The sequence below is a fragment of the Gadus chalcogrammus genome, chromosome 13, assembly GCF_026213295.1.
Source record: "Gadus chalcogrammus isolate NIFS_2021 chromosome 13, NIFS_Gcha_1.0, whole genome shotgun sequence".
Taxonomy (NCBI): Eukaryota; Metazoa; Chordata; class Actinopteri; order Gadiformes; family Gadidae; genus Gadus; species Gadus chalcogrammus.
Genome location: NC_079424.1, coordinates 22,000,933 through 22,019,467, shown reverse-complemented (window position 1 = coordinate 22,019,467; position 18,535 = coordinate 22,000,933). Strand labels below are relative to the sequence as shown.

General features: G+C 42.6%; 1 long non-coding RNA gene across 1 annotated transcript; it reads left to right on the top strand.

The window, feature by feature from the left end:
* Nucleotides 1-2,091: 2,091 nt before the first annotated feature.
* Nucleotides 2,092-5,334, top strand: LOC130402330 (uncharacterized). Its single transcript, XR_008903924.1, has 3 exons — nt 2,092-2,357; nt 2,573-2,707; nt 5,231-5,334. It is a non-coding gene; the product is annotated as an uncharacterized LOC130402330 (long non-coding RNA).
* The last annotated feature ends 13,201 nt before the right edge of the window (nt 5,335-18,535 follow it).

The following is an 18,535-nucleotide window of genomic DNA, read 5'->3' as shown; positions in this document are numbered from 1 at the left end:
CCAACAGTTCAAGAACTCACAGAAAGTGACAGTGAAGAACAAATTTCAGCGACAAAGACAAGAAGGAGAAAAGTAAAAACAGCTGTTGACTCTGGAGAAGAAAGTGATGACACAAATGAAGGAGATGACAAAATTACAAATCAACCATCACCAACAGTTCAAGAACTCATAGAAAGTGACAGTGAAGAACAAATTTCAGCGACAAAGACAAGAAGGAGAAAGGTAAAAACAGCTGTTGACTCTGGAGAAGAAAGTGATAACACAAATGAAGGAGATGACAAAATTACAAATCAACCATCACCACTCACAGAAAGTGACAGTGAAGAAAAACAAATTTCGGAGACAAAGGGAGAAGAGCACACAAAAAAAAATGATAAAGAGGACACGTACAGGACGTGCATAGTCGGGCCAAAATAATTCAAATTTAAGGTCGCAAGAAAAAATTGGATAAAAATAAAGCCGGAAAAAGGAAAAAGACAACTGAATTTAGGAAAAGCAACCCATCGTGCACATTAGCCTTTAAATACCAAAATATTAGAACACGTGACAGCCGGAAAAAAAATTCACCATACCTCCGCGCCACAGCCAAGTGCACGTTTGAAGGTTGTGAGGCGGTTTACACTTTCACCAGGAAAGGCCCACCAAAATCCAACGCAAAAAAGATTACTGTCATGGTGACACGGTTTGGGGAAGTCAGACACCTTAAGTCACAGAGAAAATGTAGGCCTGCAAGATACCTCAGGAGAGGAAAAATAGCAAAAGCTGTAAAAAGTGGTGTGAGCAACTGCTATTACAAATTGCTGAAAAACACACCTGTGGAGGAGATCATGGCTGGTAATATAACCAGAAGCCTCACAAAAGACGTCTTAAAAATCATATCTTACGAGATCAGAAGCGTTGCAAGGCTTCACAATGACCAATTGTTGGAGCTAATGCTCACTCAGAGGATTATCAGAGAGAGTGGTCGGCAAACTCGGCATGCATCATCGAACTGCTATCTGCAGCTCCTCCAGATTGACCCTTTTGCAACCCACTTATACACTGATGCGGACCTGCAAATTTTGGCTGAACATTTGAGAGGACCCATGCCCACTACCCTATACCTTGATGCAACAGGTGGGGTAGTTCAGAAAGTACCCCATCAGTCCAAAAGAGTGCTCTACTATGCCCTGGTTCTGCCTGGAATGGGCAAGGACAAGCCGCCTTTGCCAGTCGCGGAGTTCGTGACTAACAGCCATAGTGTTCCATCAATATCCCACTGGCTTATGGAGTTCAATAGGAGGCTGTCCCACATTACCGGGAGAAAAATTGCACAAATAGAGACAGATTACAGCTGGGCGTTGATGAACAGTGTGCTCATCTCTTTTAACCAAGAGGATGTCTCTGCATACCTTTGCAGAGCATTCCAAATTGTGTCGGGACAACTCAAAGACATTCCAAAATTCACTGTGCTCCATTTGTGCTCTGCACATATACTTAAGGCAGTCTCCCAGGCCTTTGGGAGAACAACCAGTGACAGAGGCATAAAGGAGTATGCAACATACAGTTTTGCATACCTGCTGAACTGTACAAGCTTGCCAGAAGCGCTTGATGTTTTCTACCACATGTGTGTGCTGTTTGATGCAGAACAGCACACAGACTCAATCAATACCAGTGAAAGGTACCTGAATGGCTGCATTTTGCAGAGTCAAGACATGTATATTGAAGAAACACAAGAGGGGAGCAGGATCTGTGATTCCAGTGACCCTTCCAATGGCATTCTTGCAAGGTCCCCATTCATGCAGGCTTTTGACCAAAGAAGGGAGCAAGCCACATGTGACGTCCTGTCTGATGAAGCAGCAGACAAAAACAACAACTACCACTGCCCAGGTATAATTAATGTCTTGCTTAAGACATACATGGGCATCTTTCCCTTGTGGAGTGGTGTATTACTCGCTGATCTATCAAGGCACTCTAAAGGATCTATCAAAAGAGGAACATGCTGCAAAACACGGGAAACCAACTGCCATGTCGAACTATGGTTTAGGTTGGTGATACACACCATTCTGTGTAAAAGAAAATACCTTAGACCTGCAGAGTTTGTCTCTAAAATGTTTGCCTCAGTGCAGGGGAGGTATGTTGAACACGTGATTCAACAAAGCCTGCCAATTGATGTACTTGAGAGAAACCTTCAAAGCTCTGTTAAGCTGGAAGATGACCCAGAAGAGCAATGGTGTAAGAGGGACACCTCTTCTGGCAGTTCAAAGCACAAGTCAAAATATTTCAATCCTCCAAAAAACCTTCCAAACCCCAAGACCAAGACCAAAACCAAGAAGATCATAAAAGTGGAGCAGAATCAACGGGTTGAAGATGCACAAGTAAGTAATGTGACGTTTTTTTAAATGACAGGTGTAAGATAAAGGACATGAAATGAAAATGGTTTTTTTCCTCCTCATTGCCCTAGGGCCTAGGTAGAGACAATGAGGATGCAATATAATTACTAATAGAACCTCACATTTCACATCGTACACTTAAACCATAGATCATAGACCTTAATTGCTACATGGATTTCAATGTTAATTCTGACTTTCAGTTAAAATTGCTGTGGAAAAAGAGGGGAACAGAGATAATTGTTGCAACCCTGCCATCCCAAGTGAAGGGTCGGAGCCTCTTCATCCACCACACTGATCTACGGTGTCTACGACCCCACCTGTGGTTGACAGGAGAGGTAGGCATATTAAAAGCTCTTCCTCTCACTGCTAGTCTATCTGTCTTTCAATTTGTAGTTCTTCAAACTGATGTATTTGGAGGACTGAAGACCTCCATTAACTCACACAGACACACAGACACAGACACAGACACAGACACAGACACAGACACACACACACACACACACACACACACACACACACACACACACACACACACACACACACACACACGTAATAATGTCAATGTGAAAAAGCATTAACATGCAAGCATTAATATATCCTATAAAGGGGGCTAACGTTCTGGAGCGAAGAAACAAGCTAGTACAGAACAATAGGCAGAGCAAGAAGTTTAGCCAAGAGCTTGTTGTCTGCGTTTGTCCACAGTTGGAATAAAGACATCAGTTGAAGTACATTAAAACTGTGGTGATACTTTGGCACTTAAAGGAGCATTTCACCGGTGGAGGCATGAATATGTATTGAAATTGGGTCCTATATGTAGTCGAATAATAAAATAAAATTCTAATTTGGTGCCGTCTTGACCGAGAAAAGGCAGAAAGTGACTTTTTGGCGCTTGTGGATTGAAGACAACAACTCCCACCATGCACAGCTTCGCTGGCGGCCACTCCCGCTGATCATCTCCGCCTATCGGACACCTCCTTGTTCCATCTACTAATGGAACAAATCAGCGTGGAGCTTGACCCGACGTCACTGGCAGAGAGTAGTGACGCTTGCACAGAAGCATACGGCCGACATCTTTCTTTATTCTGGGTGGAAATAGTAACATAGTTACGCCATTAAATGCGTTTATGTAAACATTTTTAGCGAGAAATGTGCATTATACTTTCATCACGTTGATCATCAGGATGTTTGGTTTGATAGTTATGACGAAGAGGGAACGCTCCATTCACTTGCATGGACAGCGTCTCTGGTTCATCAACACTACGAATGCTGGAAACACACCAGACACACCATGTGAAGTTATTTAACCCGATTATTGTTATTTATATCCGAGATTATTTAATCTAACCCGATCTAAACTCTATCATGCACCCAAACACGGCGGCGTTTGGGTTTCCTACCACGGACTCCTAAATCCAGCGCAGCCACAGGCGCGTTGGCGCGTTGAACCATTTTTGTGACACACAATGATCAAGCGTCAAGTTAGGCACGTTACACGCGTTTGGTGTGGCCGTAGCAATATGCGGTTTCACCCAAAAAATCGGCTTCGTGTGGACGGGGCCAAGAAGGCGAACATCACGTCACCAAGTCACCAAGACAGCGCCAGGCGACTTACGCCACTATCTGCCAATGGATCGTGGATGCCTGGGCTGATATAACAGTCTCAACTGTGGTCCAAGCTTTCACGAAGGCAGGAATAATCACTGAACTGCCAGGCAACAGCAGCGACACTGACTCAGATAATGACGAGAGGGATCCGGGCATGTTGGATGCCGTACTCGCCCAACTGTTCAATTTGGACACACAAGAATTCGAGGGATTCGTAGACGGGGAATGAACTGAAAAGTGAGCTTATTGTTAAGAGATATTGCACATTAACGTTTGAACATCGTTACCATGGGAGTGACCGGAGTTGTCAGAACGCTTAATAAAGTTTGACTTTATCTGACTGTTTTGTTGACATTCCCTTTAGCACAGCTTGGTCTAGTCGATGCATAACGCAACCCCAGTCAAACGTTTGACTGCAGTATCTTCTATTCTATGCGCTTTATAATCCGGTGCGCCCTATATATGAAAACAGTTCTAAAATAGGCCATTCATTAAAGGTGCGCCTTATAATCCGGTGTGCCTTATAATGCGGAAAATACGGTAGTCCTCGTTTGTATTTCTTTCGAAATGGTGAACTTTTGCATGGAGCCATCTTCTATGTCAGATCCAGTACCCTCCGCCAATGTATTTCAGTTTTATCAACAGCCTCTGTTATCTTAGCTTCAGACGCTGTGGATGTTAGTTTCTGCTGGTGTCCCACCCACTGGCACTGCTCTAATAGGTCTGTAGCGTCAGTGGGTCCCACCCCCCTCTAGGGGGTGGGACCCACTAGTGCCCACTAGTGGTTGTAGTCTTACGAGAATCATCCCCTCTTACACTTCCTATTTTCTTTTACGCAAAAATCGTCATATTGCGTCATTGAAAACAGGAAGTGTTGGAGATCGATACGGATCTCTCCAGTCTCTCCAGAAAATAAGGGAATGATGCTAGACCATTCAAAAACATGCGGGGGGTTCTAAAAATACAAAGCTTATGTGAAATGGGTGAAGTTGCCCTTTAAGGATATCACAACACGCACACACACAGACAGGCAGGCAGGCAGATAGACGGACATACTATCCCTCTTTGTTATTACCTGTCTTTCTTTCTGTTGTACATGGAAAACCACTGAGATGAAGCCAGTGTTGATCTCATGATAAGCCAACAGTAGGCCATAACTTCGTTATTAATTTCAATGGCCAAAGAAACTAGTTTGTGTTCATATGGTGATGCTGTGTGCTAATGCTAATCAAACATTATGTTGTGTTTATCAGATAATTCAGGGATTGATGCATCTCAGTGCCTTCACGTACAACGTGGTGGAAACCATTTACTTAATGGATTATTACACCGCAGGTGTACTTTTATTTGGTGACAGAGCTACTACACGTCGCCCCACTTAACCTAAGGTAATATGTTCAGTGTATGTTTGTGCATTTTACGGTGCGTTGCGTGATGGGTAATTACTACAGTGCATGAAATAACTGTGATGAGAAGGTAACACTTTATTTGAAGGTATCTACATAAGAGTGACATGACTCTTGTCATGAACTTTGTCATGAAAACTTAACATACACAGAAAATCCACCTCTTTTTGACATGATGACATAATCATTATTACAATTAGATGGCCAAAGGGGGTCGCCGGCCCTCCGCTGCGCGTCGGGCCGAACAACACCCCTTAACAGTGGTATAATGAGCACATACCACAGCCTGTCGTGATCTATTGCTTAACTATACTTATCATAGGTGGACAGCTAACTAACATGTTCATAAAATCATCATGAAACATTGTTTTTTTCATGCTGTAGGTAAACTTTGATAACTTTGACGGAATCCTGTCATTTGTCCACGTGAACAAAAATCACTGGAACATGCTGGTATGTTGATTCATTAATATTCATTCATTCAAATGTGGGTTTTCACATAGTGAAATAAAGTATTGCGGCGAGTATCAAGGTCAAGGTCAAGGTTGCTTTATTCATACCCGTGGGTAAATTTGGTTTGCATGTGTATCGATCGCCACATGCAGCGATGGATACTCATCAACTTCTCAATACAGTATTTTTCCGAAACTGTACTTGGCTTATTATTTCATCCACTCAACTCATTTGGCGACTGTGAAATTGCATAGGGAAACTTTGATTCTAAGTTGACTTTGAACCATCACCTTTTTTCTTGCTTTGCATGCACTCTCCCTGCTATTTCTGGGAATTGCATCTCTAGTTAAAGAATACCCTCTCTTTTTTCTCAGTACATTCATGCAAAGTCTGGTACTGTGTACCAAATGGATCCCTCACCAGCATCTTCTGAGCTTGAGGACTCTACCCATGCGGCTCAGAGACTACAGTAAATATTCAAGCTAGGATTCTAAACATTAAAATGTCAATCATGTTTACTTTTATTCTACAATGGCAGCTGTGGTGTTTTGAAGATATTTCCATATACCTTATAATTGAATACAAACTTTGCTAAATTGTATCTGTGGATGGACAATGTTTTGGTAGCACTTAAAGAAAAGTATCACATTTCTTCAGGGAAAACTGACTGGGTGGATGTGAAGTGGAAAGGAGGAGTGATGCCCCACCCAGTGCAAAGGGATGGTTGCAGCTGTGGTGTCATTGTTGTTGAAGTAAGTTGATCTATGTAGTATAGAGGAAACATGATGTTTCTTTAATTTTTGATGGTGGAGATAAGCTTATATTTGGGTGTTTCCACAGATATGCAAGATGATTTTTTTTTTTTTTTACAATTTTCTTTTTATTCATCAATAAGAACGCAAATACAAGTCATCAACAACATCGACGACCATAATTGAAAATTAAACAATGAATAAAATAAATAATAGAAAACAAAAAACAAGGAAAAGAAAAGAAAAACCTGCTGTCATGTCAATTCTGTGTCAACTGCCATAGGGTCCACTTCCTCCATTTACTGTCCATCTGTGGTCCTGTCAGCCGTAGCCTGTGTGTCAGTCTTTCCATCATATATATTTCCCCCACTGTGTCCACCCAATGGGTCTGAGTGGGTAGATCATCACCCCCCCATTTCCTTGTAATTACCTTTTTCCCAGCAACCATAAGTATCTTGAATAGATATGAGTCTCCATCATGTACAATATCCTCTGAGTAAATATACAGATACATCAGCTCATGGTTCATAGGAAATTCGTATCCCAGGCTCCAGGCTCGTGAACAGGTTGTTGTCTTATGTTTTTCCCACATATTATCCCATTCATCGTCAGGTATTTCCATGTCAAATTCTCTTTCCCATTTTTCTTTAATATATCCTGTTGTGCTTTTGTCATCCATTAATGCCTTATATAATGTAGTTATAGTCCTGACCCGGTTCCCTTTATATGTATCAACCAATACTTGTACCACCTGGTTCATTTCTAGTGAGAGCTCCTGTCCAATCCGTTTCCCATAATAATCCCGTATCTGTAGATATTTGTAAAAATCCCGCCAATCCAGGCCATATGTCGTTTTCAAGTCTTGAAAACTCATTATCTTCCCCTTTTTCACCAGTGTGCACCATGCCGTAATGCCCTTGTCCGCCCACTGTCTGAGTCCCCCACGCTGCCCATCTGATTTAAAACTGCTATCAAAAGCCACCCATTTTAATACATTTGCATCCTTCTCCGCCTTATTATGTCTAAGTAATTTAATCATAATTCCAAGGTAAATTTTGTGATCGAATCCATTTGATTGCTAACCTTCTTAAATGTTTCTCTATCTCCTATAATACTCTGTATCGGACACATTCCAAATGATTTTTCCATTTCTTTCCATTTTGCTTCATAATCTAGTTTACACCAACAATGTACATATCTTAGCTGGGCCGCGTGGAAGTGTTCTCTCAGGTTGGGCAGACTCAGGCCAACTTTAGTTGGAGGGTTCTGAATCTCATACTTGGTCTCTTCCCCCCCCATATAAATCTAGATATCATCCTGTCCCATGTTACGAATTGCGTTTGAGGTATCTCTATCGGTAATGCTTGGAACAAATATAAAAGTCTGGGTAGTACATTCATTCTTATTAATTCAATCCTTGAGCTAAAATCCAATGTTAGGGTGGTCCATCCATGTATATCTTTTAATAATTCTCGGTTAATTCTATCATAATTCGCCTTATATAGTCCTGGTATGTTTCTAGTCACTTCTACTCCTAAGTAGTTTATTTTCTTTAGATTCCAGTTTAAATTGAATTTTTCTTTAATCTCCCTTGGTGGTGTATAATTGATGGTGAGTATTTGGGTTTTAGTGATATTTATCTTGTATCCTGATAGTTGTCCCTATGTGTTCAAGAAATCTAGAAATTCTGGCAACGACTCACTAGGCCGTTCAAGGAATGCAATGACGTAATCTGCAAAGAGGCCGACTTTATGCTCTACTCCGCCCACTGTCACTCCTTGGATTCTTCTATTTTCGCGTATGGCTTGGGCTAATGGTTCAATAAAGTAAGCGAACAGGGTTGGTGACAAACAGCATCCTTGTCTGGTTGATCTCTGTAGATCGAACTTGTTAGATAGGCTTCTATTTATTTTAATTCGAGCTGTAGGTCGTTGATATAGCGTCCGGATAATCTGTATTGATTTCTCATTGAATCCGAACTTCTCTAGCACTGTGAAAAGGAAAGTCCAATTTACCCGGTCAAACCTTTTCGGCATCTACGCTAACCAGTATCGTGCCTCTTTTCTGTTTGTTTGCCTGATCTATAATATGCAGTGTCCTCCTAATGTTATCGTGCGTCTGTCGCCTGTTCACAAATCCTGTATGATCCTCGTCGATCAAATCCCGTGTAAAGGCGTGCAGTCGTCTCGCAATGATAGATGTATACTTGTAATCCAAATTTAGTAGCGATATTGGTCTATTATTTCCGCATATTTCCCTATCTTTCCCCGGCTTAGGTATGACTGTTATTACTGCTTCTGTCCATGATGGTGGTATTTTGCCTTTTTGTAATGTCCAATTAAAGGATTTAACTAACAGCGGAGACAGTTCGTCTTTGAATGCCTTATACCATTCTCCCACGTAGCCGTCACCCCCAGCCGCTTTCGCGTTTTTTAATCTGTTTATGGCCTCCACCACCTCCTCTATTGAAATTTCCCTCGTTAGGGAATCGTTCTGTGTCTGTCCAATCTTTGGTAGGTCTAGTGTGTTTAAAAAGGACTTGATCTCCTCTCTTGGTGCAGACTCTGGCTGTGTATATAATTCCTCATAGTATCTCTGGAATGTTTTTTCTATTTCCTCTGGCTCTGTTATTAACCTGTTCGTAAGGGGGTCCCTAATTTTATGTATTTGACTGGTTGCGAGTTGCTTGCGGGTCCGTCTCGCCAATAGTTTAGTGGCTCTCGGGCCTATCTCATAGTAACTTTGCTTATAGAAGAGCATCTTCCGTTCTATCTCCTCTGTTAGATGCTTTTCTATCTCTAATTTTACAAGCTTAATTAGGGGTCCAAGCCAACAGGTTGGATCCCTATTGTTTTTGTAAGGATTTTTAGGGGTCCAAGCCAACAGGTTGGATCCCTATTGTTAGGGGTCCAAGCCAACAGGTTGGATCCCTATTGTTTTTGTAAGGATTTTTATTATTCCCAGCTAGAAGTGATACCACAGCCCAAACCGTAAATGGTGCACACACGCCAATTGCATGACTAGATCCAGGTACGTGAGGTGACGGCAGACGACCAAATCCAGACATGCCGGCCACTAGGTGGCGCTATACCAAGGAATACGCGTTTGGGGCTATAACTCCCACACCGAACCTCCCAGAGTCCAAAAACTTGTACACACAGATGCACTGGAGTCTGCTGCATCTTTTGGCCTAGGCCACGCCCATTTGCGTCAATGAATATTTTTCGCTAAATCGCGAAAACCGCAAAACTGTTTTTTCGCTACTCCTCCCACATTTCTCGCCCGATCAACACCAAACTTTGCACACGACATCGTCAGACGCACACAAAAAATAAAATTCGAACACTTTTTTGATCCGACCTTCGACAACGAAACGGTAGCTCTTGGAATATTGGTATATTAGCTAAATTAGACGTGGAAAATGAAAAATCCAAAAAAATCCAAAATTAGACATCGGATCGAGTCCAAATTCTACACACATGTTGGTGCTAACCTTAATGACGTTCGATAAAAAATTTGGAAAATTTCGCCATTAGGGGGCGCAATAAACGAGGAAATTGTATATCTTCTACAAAATTTCGCCGCGAAAACGCTACACTGACTTCTCGCTACTCCTACCACAGTCAAATCCTTTGTATCCACAGGTTCAGGGTAGCGTTTTGAACACATGCTCCGCGTTGTGCCGGCGAAATGCACATTTCTTGTCGCGTTGTGCCGGCGAAATGCACACTTCTTGGACCCCTGCATAACTGCTTGCAGTTCTAGTTTTTGTAAGGATTATTATTATTCCCAGCTAGAAGTGGTACCACAGCCCAAACCGTAAATGGTGCACACACGCCAATTGCATGACTAGATCCAGGTACGTGAGGTGACGGCAGACGACTAAATCCAGACACGCCGGCCACTAGGTGGCGCTATACCAACGAATACGCGTTTGGGGCTATAACTCCCACACCGAACCTCCCAGAGTCCAAAAACTTGTACCCACATATGCACTGGAGTCTGCTGCATCTTTTGGCCTAGGCCACGCCCATTTGCGTCAATGAATATTTTTCGCAAAATCGCGAAAACCGCAAAACAGTTTTTTCGCTACTCCTCCCACATTTCTTGACCAATCAACACCAAACTTTGCACACGGCATCTTCAGACGCACACGCAAAGAAATTATAGACAGTTTTTTGATCCGACCTTCGACGACGAAACGGTAGCGTTTTGAATATTGGTTTATGAGCTAAATTAGACGTGGAAAATCAACTAGAACTGCAAGCAGTTATCAAAAATCCAAAGAAATCCAAAATTAGACATCGGAACGAGTCCAAATTGTACACACATGTTGTAGATAACCTTAATGTCGTACGATAAAAATTTCGGAAAATTTCGCCATTAGGGGGCGCAATAAACGAGGAAATTGTATTTCTTCTACAAAATGTTGCCGCGAAAACGCTACACTGACTTCTCGCTACTCCTACCACAGTCAAATCCTTTGTATCCACAGGTTCAGGGTAGCGTTTTGAACACATGCTTCGCGTTGTGCCGGCGAAACTTACATTTCTTGTCGCGTTGTGCCGGCGAAATGCACACTTCTTGGACCCCTGCATAACTGCTTGCAGTTCTAGTTTTATACTTCCTTCGTTAGAAGTGGTACTACAGCCCAAACCGTAAATGGTGCACAGAAGCCAATTACATGACTAGATCCAGGTCCGTGAGGTGACGGCAGACGACAAAATCCAGACATGCCGGCCACTAGGTGGCGCTATAACAAGAAAATCGCGTTTGGGGCTATAACTCCCACACCGAACCTCCCAGAGTCCAAAAACTTGTACACACAGATGCACTGGAGTCTGCTGCATCTTTTGGCCTAGGCCACGCCCATTTGCGTCCATGAATATTTTTCGCTGCATCGCGAAAACCGCAAAACTGTTTTTTCGCTACTCCTCCCACATTTCTGGACCAATCAACACCAAACTTTGCACAGGGCATCTTCAGACGCACACGCAAAGAAATCATCAACAGTTTTTTGATCCGACCTTCGACGACGAAACGGTAGAGTTTTGAATATTTGTTTATTAGCTAAATTAGACGTGGAAAATTAAAATCCCAAAAAATCCAAAATTAGAAATCGGATCGAGTCCAACTTCTACACACATGTTGGTGCTAACCTTAATGGTGCTTTCGGACAATTTCGCCGTTAGGGGGCGCAATAAACGAGGAAATTGTATATCTTCTACAAAATTTCGCCGCAAAAACGCTACACTGACTTCTCGCTACTCCAACCACAGTCAAATCCTTTGTATCCACAGGTTCAGGGTAGCGTTCAGGGTAGCGTTTTGAACACATGCTTCGCGTTGTGCCGGTGAAACGCACATTTCTTGTCGTGTTGTGCCGGCGAAATGCACACTTCTTGGACCCCTGCATAACTGCTTGCAGTTCTAGTTTTCTTTTGTGTATCTAAGTCAGCCGAATTGTGGTGATCTTTTCCAATTCTCTCAGTTTCTCTATATTTTCCGAATACGTTTTTAATTAGGGGTCCAAGCCAACAGGTTGGATCCCTATTGTTTTTGTAAGGATTCTTATTAGGGGTCCAAGCCAACAGGTTGGATCCCTATTGTTTTTGTAAGGATTTTTATACTTCCCGCGGTGAAAGTGATACAACAGCCCAAACCATAAATGGTGCACACGCGCCAATTGCATGACTAGATCCAGGTACGGCACCGCTACTCAGATAACCAAATCCAGACACGCCGGCCACTAGGTGGCGCTATACCAAGGAATACGCGTTTGGGGCTATAACTCCCACACCGAGCCTCCCAGAGTCCAAAAACTTGTACACACAGATGCACTGGAGTCTGCTGCATCTTTTGGCCTAGGCCCCGCCCATTTGCGTCAATGAATATTTTTCGCTAAATCGCGAAAACAGCAAAACTGTATTTTCGCTACTCCTCCCACATTTCTTGATCAATCAACACCAAACTTTGCACACGGCATCTTCAAACGCACACGCAAAGAAAACATAGACAGTTTTTTGATCCGACCTTCGACGACGAAACGTTAGAGTTTTGAATATTTAATTATTAGCTAAATTAGACGTGGAAAATTAAAAATCCCAAAAAATCCAAAATTAGAGATCGGATCGAGTCCAAATTCTACACACATGTTGGTGCTAACCTTAATGACGTTCGATAAAAATTTCGGAAAATTTCGCCATTAGGGGGCGCACTAAACGAGGAAATTGTATATCTTCTACAAAATTTCGCCGCGAAAACGCTACACTGACTTCTCGCTACTCCTACCACAGTCAAATCCTTTGTATCCACAGGTTCAGGGTAGCGTTTTGAACACATGCTTCGCGTTGTGCCGGCGAAACGCACATTTCTTGTCGCGTTGTGCCGGCGAAATGCACACTTCTTGGACCCCTGCATAACTGCTTGCAGTTCTAGTTAGGGGTCCAAGCCAACAGGTTGGATCCCTATTGCTTTTGTAAGAATTTTTTTTATTAGGGGTCCAAGCCAACAGGTTGGATCCCTATTGTTTTTGTAAGGATTATTAGGGGTCCAAGCCAACAGGTTGGATCCCTATTGTTTTTGTAAGGATTTTTCCTATTATTAGGGGTCCAAGCCAACAGGTTGGATCCCTATTGTTTTTGTAAGGATTATTAGGGGTCCAAGCCAACAGGTTGGATCCCTATTGTTTTTGTAAGGATTATTAGGGGTCCAAGCCAACAGGTTGGATCCCTATTGTTTTTGTAAGGATTATTATACTTACTGGCTTGAAAGTGGGACCACAGCCCAAACCGTAAATGGTGCACACGCGCCAATTGCATGACTAGATCCAGGTACGGCACCGCTACTCAGATAACCAAATCCAGACACGCCGGTCACTAGGTGGCGCTATACCAAGAAATACGCGTTTGGGGCTATAACTCCCACACCGAACCACCCAGAGTCCAATAACTTGTACACACAGATGCACTGGAGTCTGCTGCATCTTTTGGCCTAGGCCACGCCCATTTGCGTCCATGAATATTTTTCGCTAAATCGCGAAGACTGCAAAACTGTATTTTCGCTACTCCTCCCACATTTCTTGACCAATCAACACCAAACTTTGCACACGGCATCTTCAGACGCACACGCAAAGAAATCTTAGACAGTTTTTTGATCCGACCTTCGACGACGAAACGGTAGAGTTTTGAATATTTGTTTATTAGCTAAATTAGACGTGGAAAATTAAAAATCCAAAAAAATCCAAAATTAGACATCGGATCGAGTCCAAATTCTACACACATGTTGGTGCTAACCTTAATGACGTTCGATAAAAATTTCGGAAAATTTCGCCAAAGGGGGCGCAATAAACGAGGAAATTGTATATCTTCTACAAAATTTCGCCGCGAAAACGCTACACTGACTTCTCGCTACTCCTACCACAGTCAAATCCTTTGTATCCACAGGTTCAGGGTAGCGTTTTGAACACATGCTTCGCGTTGTGCCGGCGAAACGCACATTTCTTGTCGCGTTGTGCCGGCGAAATGCACACTTCTTGGACCCCTGCATAACTGCTTGCAGTTCTAGTTAGGGGTCCAAGCCAACAGGTTGGATCCCTATTGCTTTTGTAAGAATTTTTTTTATTAGGGGTCCAAGCCAACAGGTTGGATCCCTATTGTTTTTGTAAGGATTATTAGGGGTCCAAGCCAACAGGTTGGATCCCTATTGTTTTTGTAAGGATTTTTCCTATTATTAGGGGTCCAAGCCAACAGGTTGGATCCCTATTGTTTTTGTAAGGATTATTAGGGGTCCAAGCCAACAGGTTGGATCCCTATTGTTTTTGTAAGGATTATTAGGGGTCCAAGCCAACAGGTTGGATCCCTATTGTTTTTGTAAGGATTATTATACTTACTGGCTTGAAAGTGGGACCACAGCCCAAACCGTAAATGGTGCACACGCGCCAATTGCATGACTAGATCCAGGTACGGCACCGCTACTCAGATAACCAAATCCAGACACGCCGGTCACTAGGTGGCGCTATACCAAGAAATACGCGTTTGGGGCTATAACTCCCACACCGAACCACCCAGAGTCCAATAACTTGTACACACAGATGCACTGGAGTCTGCTGCATCTTTTGGCCTAGGCCACGCCCATTTGCGTCCATGAATATTTTTCGCTAAATCGCGAAGACTGCAAAACTGTATTTTCGCTACTCCTCCCACATTTCTTGACCAATCAACACCAAACTTTGCACACGGCATCTTCAGACGCACACGCAAAGAAATCTTAGACAGTTTTTTGATCCGACCTTCGACGACGAAACGGTAGAGTTTTGAATATTTGTTTATTAGCTAAATTAGACGTGGAAAATTAAAAATCCAAAAAAATCCAAAATTAGACATCGGATCGAGTCCAAATTCTACACACATGTTGGTGCTAACCTTAATGACGTTCGATAAAAATTTCGGAAAATTTCGCCAAAGGGGGCGCAATAAACGAGGAAATTGTATATCTTCTACAAAATTTCGCCGCGAAAACGCTACACTGACTTCTCGCTACTCATACAAGTCAAATCCTTTGTATCCACAGGTTCAGGGTAGCGTTTTGAACACATGCTTCGCGTTGTGCCGGCGAAATGCACACTTCTTGTTAGGGGTCCAAGCCAACAGGTTGGATCCCTATTGTTTTTGTAAGGATTTTTAGGGGTCCAAGCCAACAGGTTGGATCCCTATTGTTTTTGTAAGGATTATTAGGGGTCCAAGCCAACAGGTTGGATCCCTATTGTAAATGGTGCAGACATGCCAATTGCATGACTAGATCCAGGTACGTGAACACTACGCAGACGACAAAATCCAGACATGCCGGCCACTAGGTGGCGCTATAACAAGAAAATCACGTTTGGGGCTATAACTCCCACACCGAACCTCCCAGAGTCCAAAAACTTGTACGCACAGATGCACTGGAGTCTGCTGCATCTTTTGGCCTAGGCCACGCCCATTTGCGTCCATGAATATTTTTCGCTAAATCGCGAAAACCGCAAAACTGTTTTTTCGCTACTCCTCCCACATTTCTCGCCCGATCAACACCAAACTTTGCACACGACATCGTCAGACGCACACAAAAAATAAAATTCGAACACTTTTTTGATCCAACCTTCGACAACGAAACGGTAGCTCTTGGAATATTGGTATATTAGCTAAATTAGACGTGGAAAATGAAAAATCCAAAAAAATCCAAAATTAGACATCGGATCGAGTCCAAATTCTACACACATGTTGGTGCTAACCTTAATGACGTTCGACCAAAAATTTGGAAAATTTCGCCATTAGGGGGCGCAATAAACGAGGAAATTGTATATCTTCTACAAAATTTCGCCGCGAAAACGCTACACTGACTTCTCGCTACTCCTACCACAGTCAAATCCTTTGTATCCACAGGTTCAGGGTAGCGTTTTGAACACATGCTCCGCGTTGTGCCGGCGAAATGCACATTTCTTGTCGCGTTGTGCCGGCGAAATGCACACTTCTTGGACCCCTGCATAACTGCTTGCAGTTCTAGTTATTATTCCCCCCTAGAAGTGGGCCCACAGCCCAAACCGTAAATGGTGCCGACATGCCAATTGCATGACTAGATCCAGGTCCCTGAGTTCTAGGCAGACGACAAAATCCAGACACGCCGGCCACTAGGTGGCGCTATACCAAGGAATACGCGTTTAGGGCTATAACTCCCACACCGAACCTCCCAGAGTCCAAAAACTTGTACACACATATTCACTGGAGTCTGCTGCATCTTTTGGCATAGGCCACGCCCATTTGCGTCCATGAATATTTTTCGCAAAATCGCGAAAACCGCAAAACAGTTTTTTCCCTACTCCTCCCACATTTTTTGACCAATCAACACCAACCTTTGCACACGACATCTTCAGACGCACACGCAAAGAAATTATCGGACAGTTTTTTGATCCGACCGTCGACGACGAAACGGTAGCGTTTTGAATATTGGTATATTAGCTAAATTAGATCCGGAAAATCAAAAATCCAGAAAAATCCAAAAGTAGACATCGGAACGAGTCCGATGTCCGTCGAATTTTACAGACATGTTGGTGCTAACCTTAATGTCGTTCAATAAAATTTTCGGAATATTTCGCCATTAGGGGGCGCAATAAACGAGGAAATTGTATATCTTCTTATTGGCCCAAGGAATGTTCTTCAAACTCAAAGGAAACCATCAAGGGGCAAACCCGAGTCTATATAAAAAATATGGCCAAGAATTATTAATGTGGGCGGGAGTTATTTGGCAAAGGAAAATTGTCCTTGGAAAATTTCGCCACAAGGGGTCGCAAATAAACGACGAAATAATATATCTCCTAACTGGCCAATGGAATGTTCTGAAAACGCGTTTTGGGCTATAACTCCCACACCGAAGCTCCCACAGTCAAAACCTTTATATCCACAGATTCACTGGAGTCAGCTGCATCTTTTGGCATACGCTGTTTCTCAATTTTTGAACACATGCTTCGCGTTGTGCCGACGAAATGCACACTTCTTGGACCCCTGCATAACTGCTTGCAGTTCTAGTTAGGGGTCCAAGCCAACAGGTTGGATCCCTATTGTTTTTGCAAAGATTTTTCTTTTTATTAGGGGTCCAAGCCAACAGGTTGGATCCCTATTGTTTTTGTAAAGATTTTTAGGGGTCCAAGCCAACAGGTTGGATCCCTATTGTTTTTGTAAGGATTTTTTTTATTAGGGGTCCAAGCCAACAGGTTGGATCCCTATTGTTTTTGTAAGGATTTTTTTTATTAGGGGTCCAAGCCAACAGGTTGGATCCCTATTGTTTTTGTAAGGATTATTATTGGGTGTCAAGCAACTATGTTGCGAGACAACCTATTGTTTTTGTACGAATTCCTATTATTGGGTGTCAAGCAACTATGTTGCGAGACAACCTATTGTTTTTGTACGAATTCCTATTATTATTGGGTGTCAAGCAACTATGTTGCGAGACAACCTATTGTTTTCGTACGAATTCCTATTATTGGGTGTCAAGCAACTATGTTGCGAGACAACCTATTGTTTTTGTACGAATTCCTATTATTATTGGGTGTCAAGCAACTATGTTGCGAGACAACCTATTGTTATTGTACGAATTCCTATTATTATTGGGTGTCAAGCAACTATGTTGCGAGACAACCTATTGTTTTTGTATGAATTCCTATTATTATTGGGTGTCAAGCAACTATGTTGCGAGACAACCTATTGTTTTTGTACGAATTCCTATTATTGGGTGTCAAGCAACTATGTTGCGAGACAACCTATTGTCATTGTACGAATTCTTATTGGGTGTCAAGCAACTATGTTGCGAGACAACCTATTGTTATTGTACGAATTCTTATTATTATTATTATTATTATGCTGCCATTGGAGTCAATGGCAGCCCATAGAACCGCTTGGCGAAAAGTTGTGAAATTTGGCACACTTGTTCAGGACTGCCCCATTAGCCCATTAAGCCAATCTAAGGTCGCTAGCCCAACAGCTCTAGCGCCACCAACAGGTCAAAGTTGGGCATGCATTCATGTTCATAACTTTTGACCTATTCGACCAATTTTCACAAACCAGGTATCATTGGATTCCTTGAACCAAGCCCAGTTTAACACATCCTATGACGTCATTTTTCGCCATGACGTATATGTCCGCCATCTTGGTTTATGTCAAAAACCTTCAAAATGCTACTCCTATCACAAATCTTGTCCAATCATCTCGAAACTTGGCACACATGATCTTCTGGCCATCCTTGATGAAAAACATCGAATAGATTTGTCAAATTCAAAACCGTTTGCCCGCTAAAGCCAATCAAATTTGGCGGCAAAGCCGCCAAACAGGAAGTGAGCCGATTTCTCAGCATCCCTTTGACATATCATAACCAGACTTGGTATATAGACCCATGGCCTCATAAAGGTGACACTGATTTAA